The sequence below is a fragment of the Myotis davidii genome, unplaced genomic scaffold, assembly GCF_000327345.1.
Source record: "Myotis davidii unplaced genomic scaffold, ASM32734v1 scaffold1327, whole genome shotgun sequence".
NCBI classification, from domain to species: Eukaryota; Metazoa; Chordata; class Mammalia; order Chiroptera; family Vespertilionidae; genus Myotis; species Myotis davidii.
The window spans coordinates 18515-25733 of NW_006297584.1; positions in this window are offsets into that span (position 1 = coordinate 18515).

Below are 7219 nucleotides of genomic sequence, written 5' to 3' on the forward strand. Positions count from 1 at the left end.
CTGGCCCCACCTGCCCCCCCCACCCACCTTCTGGCCCTCAACTGCCCCCCCTTACTGGCCTGATCGCCCCCAACCCCCGGCTCCTGCCAGCCTGCTCACCCTCAACTGCCCTGCTTCCCCCCGCACCACCAGACTGATCAGTTCTAACCAACTCTGCCTCAGCCCCACCACCATGGCTTTGTCTGGAAGGATGTCCAGAGGATCTCCCGGAAGGTCTCCTGGTCTAATTAGCATATTACCCTTTTATTAGTATAGATGTATAAATTTACATGGCAAATCCACCCATGGTGTGCTGTAAGGATTCACTTTAAGTTAGACTATGCAAAAGGATTTTATGTCTTAATAATCATAAGACATAATTAGGTGACAGAAAATAACAAGCACACAGAGATCATTTGCTTTTCTCACTGACATCTAGAGTTCATTCAACTCCCAACGTGAAATGAATCCCTCTTCCCCTCCCTCAAAGTCTCATAGAACCTATTAGCACAGTGGTCGGCAAACTCATTAGTCAACAGAGCCAAATATCAACAGTACAACAATTGAAATTTCTTTTGAGAGCCAAATTTTTTAAACTTAAACTATATAGGTAGGTGCATTGTTATTAACTTAATTAGGGTACTCCTAAGCTGGCCTTTACTAAAAATGTCCTCAACCTGATTGAGGTATGTTCGCTGAGGTCAACTCCTTCCAACTCTCCCGTCCACACGCGTCTTGTATACTTGTTTCAGATAGATGAGTGTGGATGGGAGAGTTGGCAGGGGTCGACCTCAGCGAACGTACCTCAAAACAATGTACCTCCCCAACGCTGCGTCTCCCATTGCCCGGCCGACCGACACCCCCCACTTCTTCTAAGGCCACTTCTTCAAAATAGACTCGCCCAGGCCAAAAACCGATTTCTGCGCATGGGCCATGAAGTTTCAATCGCACTGTACGTGCGCCCGCACATGGTATTTTGTGGAAGAGCCACACTCAAGGGGCCAAAGAGCAGCATGTGGCTCGCAAGCCGCGGTTTGCTGACCACAGTATTAGCATCTATATTTTAGCACCAATTCTGTATCCAAGTGCCCTGTGGTTGTGTCTGCCACTCCACAGACCTTGTCCCAAAAGGCAGGCCATGACTGATTCATCATTTCAGGCCTCACTGTGCCTAGCACACAGTGGGCGTTCAATACACATTTGCTAGCCCTGGCCTGGTATCTCAGTTGGTTAGAGCATCGTCCCCAATGCCAAGGTTGTGGGTTCTATACCCAGTCAGGGAACATATAAGAATAAACCAATGGCCCTGACTGGTGTGGCTCAGTTGGATGGCGCATTGTCATGTACACCCAAAGGTAGCAGGTTTGATTCCTGGTTAGTACATGTACCCAGGTTCTGGGTTTGATCCCTGATTGGGGCGTGTGTGTGTCGGGGGGAAGGGGGGGCAAACATCTCTCTCACATTGATGTTTCTCTCTCTCTTCCTCTCTCTCTCTCTCTCTCTCTCTCTCTCTCATCAATCAAAATAAATAAATGAGCAAACATGTGCTAAATCAGGTTGAACTGTACTACTCAACAGCATGTAAACCTGAGGCATTTAGTGCATGTCAAATATGTCCCTGTCACCAGCAGATGCATTACTCCAAGGACAAGATTTATTTCCATAAATAATAAATTGAATACACACAGAGCAAGAATGGTGGGCCAAAGGACAAAGAGATACTGTGATACATACATGAGATCACAGTCTAAGCAAAGGCCCTGCTGCTCCTGACACCCAAGCCACTCTACCATATTCTTCTACTTTAGTGCAAATGTCATTGCTATAAATGAGAAGGGTTAGCTGGTATAAGTCCAAAATAATAACACATTTTTATAAAATGCAAAGGTATTTTTCCTTGACTTTTTAGGAGATATAAAAGCAGTGAGATGGGTCAACACTCCCAACACACAAGGTCATCTACCGCTGAAATATAAAAAGGGAAAGACAAAACCCACTGCTCCGTCCCATCATTGTTATCCCCCTCTTATTCAGGACATTGGTTCAAGATATAAGCAGCTCAGAAAAGATGCAAAGGTATTGTGTAATTTCACTTGGGCCCCATAAACTCCAACCAGAAATATTAATTTGGAAAGAGATAAGGGGAAATAAAATTACCATTTTTAAAATTTATTTATTTTTGTTAATCCTTACCCAAGCATATTTCTTCCATTAATTTTTAGAGCAAGAAACATTGATGTGAGAGAGACACATTGATTAGTTGCCTCCAGCACGTGCCCCGACTGGGACTGGAAATCTAACTTGCAATCCAGGTATATGCCCTTGGCTGGGAATCGAACTCATCACCCTTCAGAGGGTGGGCTGACACTCTAACCACTGAGCACACCGGCCAGGGCAAATTACCATTTTTTTGTGTTTGCTATATGCTAGTTTCTTTATTTTCTTATTACATTCTTACAACAACAAAACCAGATGGCAGTATGTTCAGTTACAAATAATAGAAACACTGACCTAAAGTGACTTAAGCAAATAGGATTTCTTTTTCTCAGATATAAAACCCTGGAGGTAGGAGCTGCTGGCACTGGCTCTGGGACTCTCCTGATCACTTCTTTATGTCTATTGCCTCTTAGCCACAAGATAGGAGCTCTAGCTTCAGACATCACAGCAATCGATGTTCAAGGCAAATGCTGTCCCAGAAAGGCACTCCCACCGGCTTCTGCTTATGGCTGACTGAGGTTTGGTTCTCTACAGTCTCAAATGGGGATTCTTGTGGCAGTGACTTACTGAGTGGGTGTTTTCAGTAAAAATTTAAGGAAGTAAAGGAAGCCGTGTACAGCAAAGGAAAGAAGTTAGGCAACGATGAGGGCTCAGCCTGATCCTACCACAGAGTCATCCCATATTGAGGCAAGAGGTTCTGGCTTTGGAATCCCCGTATCAGTCCATCATTGGCTGCAGGCTGCTTAGGATGTGTGGCATCATCTCCTAGTCATTTCCAAAGGAGGCTCTTTTGGTTGAAAGCACCTGGGGCATAGGCATGTTGTCCCAGTAACGGAGAGCTGGACAGGCCACCAAACAACATCTTCTACAATCTTATGGTCCAAAACAAGGTTACATGGTTGCCTCTTTAGTTAACAAGCTGATTTCAGCAATGACCCTGGACCAAAAGGGGACATCTGACCCAATCTTAGATGATCAAATACTCTTCCCTGGAATTTGACCCAGGTTTGGTTAAATCCTGTCCTCTAAATAGTAGATAGGTCAAGGGAAGTAGTCCTTCCTGGGACAAAAGGAAGGACTACTTGGCATTGTACCCCTACCTCCTGGAATCAGCATCAGAATTTGATTTTGACCATCCAGCCCCATGGCCAGGAACCATGGTGGAATTGCCAATCAGAGGGCACTTCCTCCAGGCCTGAGTGGAGAACCTGGTAGAAGTAGGTCTTTCCCTGGAATCCAAACATTCTTCCCTGGAATCCAGACCTTGAGCTGAGTGACTTTGAGGTTGAAAATGAATCATTTACCCAAAGAGGCTGTCTGGTAGCTCTTGCCAACTGATTCCTAGTTCTATCAAAGACTACCCGTCATCCATTTTTATCCAGTTCTCTGAGCTACTCCCAGTTCTACCAATACAGCCCCTTTTGCTAAAATCAGCCAATGTCTGTTTCTGTTCCTGCACCAAATGACTCGTTGATGTAGTCCCCAAAGGCAAATTGTAAGCTCTGCCCTAGGAAGCATAAACTGCTTACAACTCCCCAAATTGCAATTTTCCAGGCTCTAAAATGTTAAGGTCCAACAGGTGCTCATTATATTTCATTGAGGCCCAGGATCTGCGATTTGTGCACATTTTCACGGCTGCTATATTCATTTCCATGTCACCTATAGTCAAGTTTCAGTGGGAAGTCTTTCCACAGCCATTTCCTAAGAAAGCCACAATATTTCCCAAGCTCCTGAAACATAACCTTTTAATTATTATTTGATAGAGGAAACATTGTTTGCTGGACTTTTGGATCATGCTTTTAGCACAGGATAGGCTGGGGAAAATGAGCATTAATGCTTTGGTGCCATGGCTGACTGAAGCCACATAGATCCACTAGGTTATTTAAATGTCATGGGAGGTTTTTCAAGATGGCTGAGGAGTAGGTGGAAGCTACACTCACCTCCTCCTGGTACCAAAACATACAGCTAAATGATAGAGCAATCAACCTGAATGATCAACTGAAAGGTAGCTGGATATGAGTATTAGACCCCAGGATTTATAGAAGAAACTACATAGAAACTGGTAGGAAGGGCAGAGACACAGAGAGGCTGACCCCTGCACCCACGACCAGTGGCTGAGAAGCTGGAAGGATAGCTTGGCAGCAAAAGTCTCAACTGAGGAGCACGTACAACCCCTCCCCAGTACGCCGAACCCAGAGCACCAAGGCCAGGAGGTGGCACCTGCACAGTGTCTGGAAGTGAAAGTCAGGAGGCCCCTTTCTGCCAGGAAGAGGAGGGAGTCTGCTAGAAACCCAGGTGCTCTCCTAAAGGGCCAGAGCACAAGACCTTGGTCTCTGCAGTCAATTGGGGTTCCGGTAGGGGGCAGGCGACTCAGGGCATACAGAGTCATAAGGAGAAGACCTGGATGGCATAGCCCTGAAGACAGATCTGGAGGGTCAGCGTCTGAGTCAATATCCCACACTGCCCTCAGGAACCATCCTATTCTTATAGCACCAGCCTCGGGAGTGCACTAACCCAGTCCTCCAAATACTGGTGGCACCACCCTGCCAAGCTTGAGTCCAGCAGAAAGGACTCTTGGCTACACCCAATAGGGACCTTTGGTCTGCTCCTTTTCTGGAGAAACTTTTGGCAGACACTCAGAGAGACATTAAACTGCAAGGCTTTGGAATGGAGACAAGTATTCTCCCCACCTGCAGGCTCAGTCAGCACCACCCCCAATGGGAGACTGTTCTGTTCTATCTTCCCAAGTCCTGGTGGCCCCATCCTGTTGAGCTCGGATCTGTGGGGAGAAGGGAACACCACTCAGAGTGGGGACCTTCTAAATGCATCTTCCCTCGCAGTCCAAGACTCGAGCAGGCACAACTATGCAGCTAAAGGGAGACATAGAACTCACTCCCCTCCTGCCAGTCCCAACGAAGGACTGTCTTGATCTGTTTTTCCAAGTCCTAGGGGCCTGCCCTGTTGAGCTTGCTCCTACAGTGGGGACAGCTGGTTGCACCCAACCTGAATCTGTGGTGCGCTCCTCCAGGGGAGCTAGAATTGGGAACGCTAGCAGAGACTAAGTGGTATGGCTCTTGAGTAGGGACCACATTGTGTCCATTGAGTGCCTGACCACACTGCCCTCAAGTATGAGACCCACTAACCCTGTCTCCTGAGCTCGTTGTTCCTCCTGAGCTTGCACAGAGTGGAAGAGGCAGTGGGGCAGAGCCAACTTGGGCCCACTCTACAGTTTTTTATTCAAAAGTCTCTGGAGGAAATCCAGGCAACCTCAGGGGGTGACAAAGTACCTGATAGGTAGACATCTACCTCAGAGAGCCTTGGACCTTTTATTGACCTGTCCCCATCTCAGGGCTGCAGGAAGCTGAACCTTATACACAGCTTGGTGGCCCCTCCCATGCACACCAAGCCCAGTAGACACAGCCATAATCAGTGAATAACGTGGTAGCTCCAGACAGGTAGCCCAAGGTCATTTACACAACATCTGACACCAACCTGCACCGGAATCCCATCGAAGTGGGCCCAGAATTTACACAACCAATGGTGGGCTTCAAATCTCACCAAAGCTTGACCCAACTAGCCACAAAACCAGCACACCCAAAGGGGACTCCAGCAGGTACTAGAACCTGCTGGGAACAACTCCATCTCAGGGGGCAGCCCCTAAACAGTGACTCATACACAGTGAACAAGGTCTGTCCTTATAGTCAGCCAGCCTGAGGATTAACTCCACCCATGAATGAGCCAAAGCATTCAAGACTCAACTACAACAGGAAGGGGCACATAACGCATACAAGAAAGATTTCTGGAGTACCTAAATAAGCTGATCTAGAAGGCTGCACCTCTGAGAACCACAAGGTACCTACATCAGAAAGCCCTCATAACAAACTTGGAAGTCACAACAGATCTATCTAATACACAGAGTTAAACACAAAAAGGCAGACAAAATTGGGAGACAAAGAAATATGCTCCAAATGAAAGAACAAGAGAAATCCCCAAAACAATGGTTATAAGGATGCTCAAGGACATTAGGGGAAGAATGGGTGATCTCAATGAGAACTTAACAATAAAAGGAAAAATAATCTATCTTTAGGTTTATTATCATAGTTGCGGCAAAGTTTCACTGGTGCATACATAAGTCAAAACTTACCAAATTGTAACTTTAAATATGTGTGGTTTATTATATGTCAATTAAATCTCAAGTTGTTTAATAAAACAGCCTATTATAGGACCACACATACTTGGCAGCCCAGCACAGATTTGAAGTTTTCTTATATATTATTTCATCTGATGAGGAAGGGAATTTATTACAATTTTTGTTGTTGTTGCAAGTGACAGAATCTCAATTCTTTATGGATTAAGAAACAAAAATGAAGAGAGGATTATTGCCTGGTCTGGAATGAATATTACCTTACTTATAAGCTAGTAAGTTAGCCTGTTACTATTTCATGAATGCTGGCAGAGAACACAAAATTCCTGGATCTACTTATGGCATAATAAGCAGCATGAGTAACAGCATATTTACCTAGGTTCCCTTAACCCTGAGCCCTTCAGAGGTGACACAGTATGGCTGAGATGGATGTTCTGCACACAGTAGGTTTTAATCACAGTTGAGGAACACTGAGCTTGGAAAATCCATCGGTTTTCTGGCAAGCAGTAAGAAAACCTTCTCTTTATCCTGTAGGCAGACATCACCTCATCCTTCAAGATTGTTTGCTATGAACATAACTATGAGAAATGGCCCAATAAAAGTGGTCAGGGCCTTGTGTTCTTAGTACACTCAATATGATGTATACAAGTAAGAGGGACAAAGGAAGGACTGTCTCCCTCAACAATTAGGTAATTTAAATGATAAATTCCAGAGATAACTCCATAGCTTTAGGCACATCTGGATCAAATAGCTCACATGATGCGTTTATGCTTCTTTCCATCTCTCAGCAGTTTTTCCCATTGTGTTAGCATTACTGTCAGACAGAATTTTATGTGGTACAACTACCTCCTATCAGCCTAGCTTGGGTAACTTCTCTTT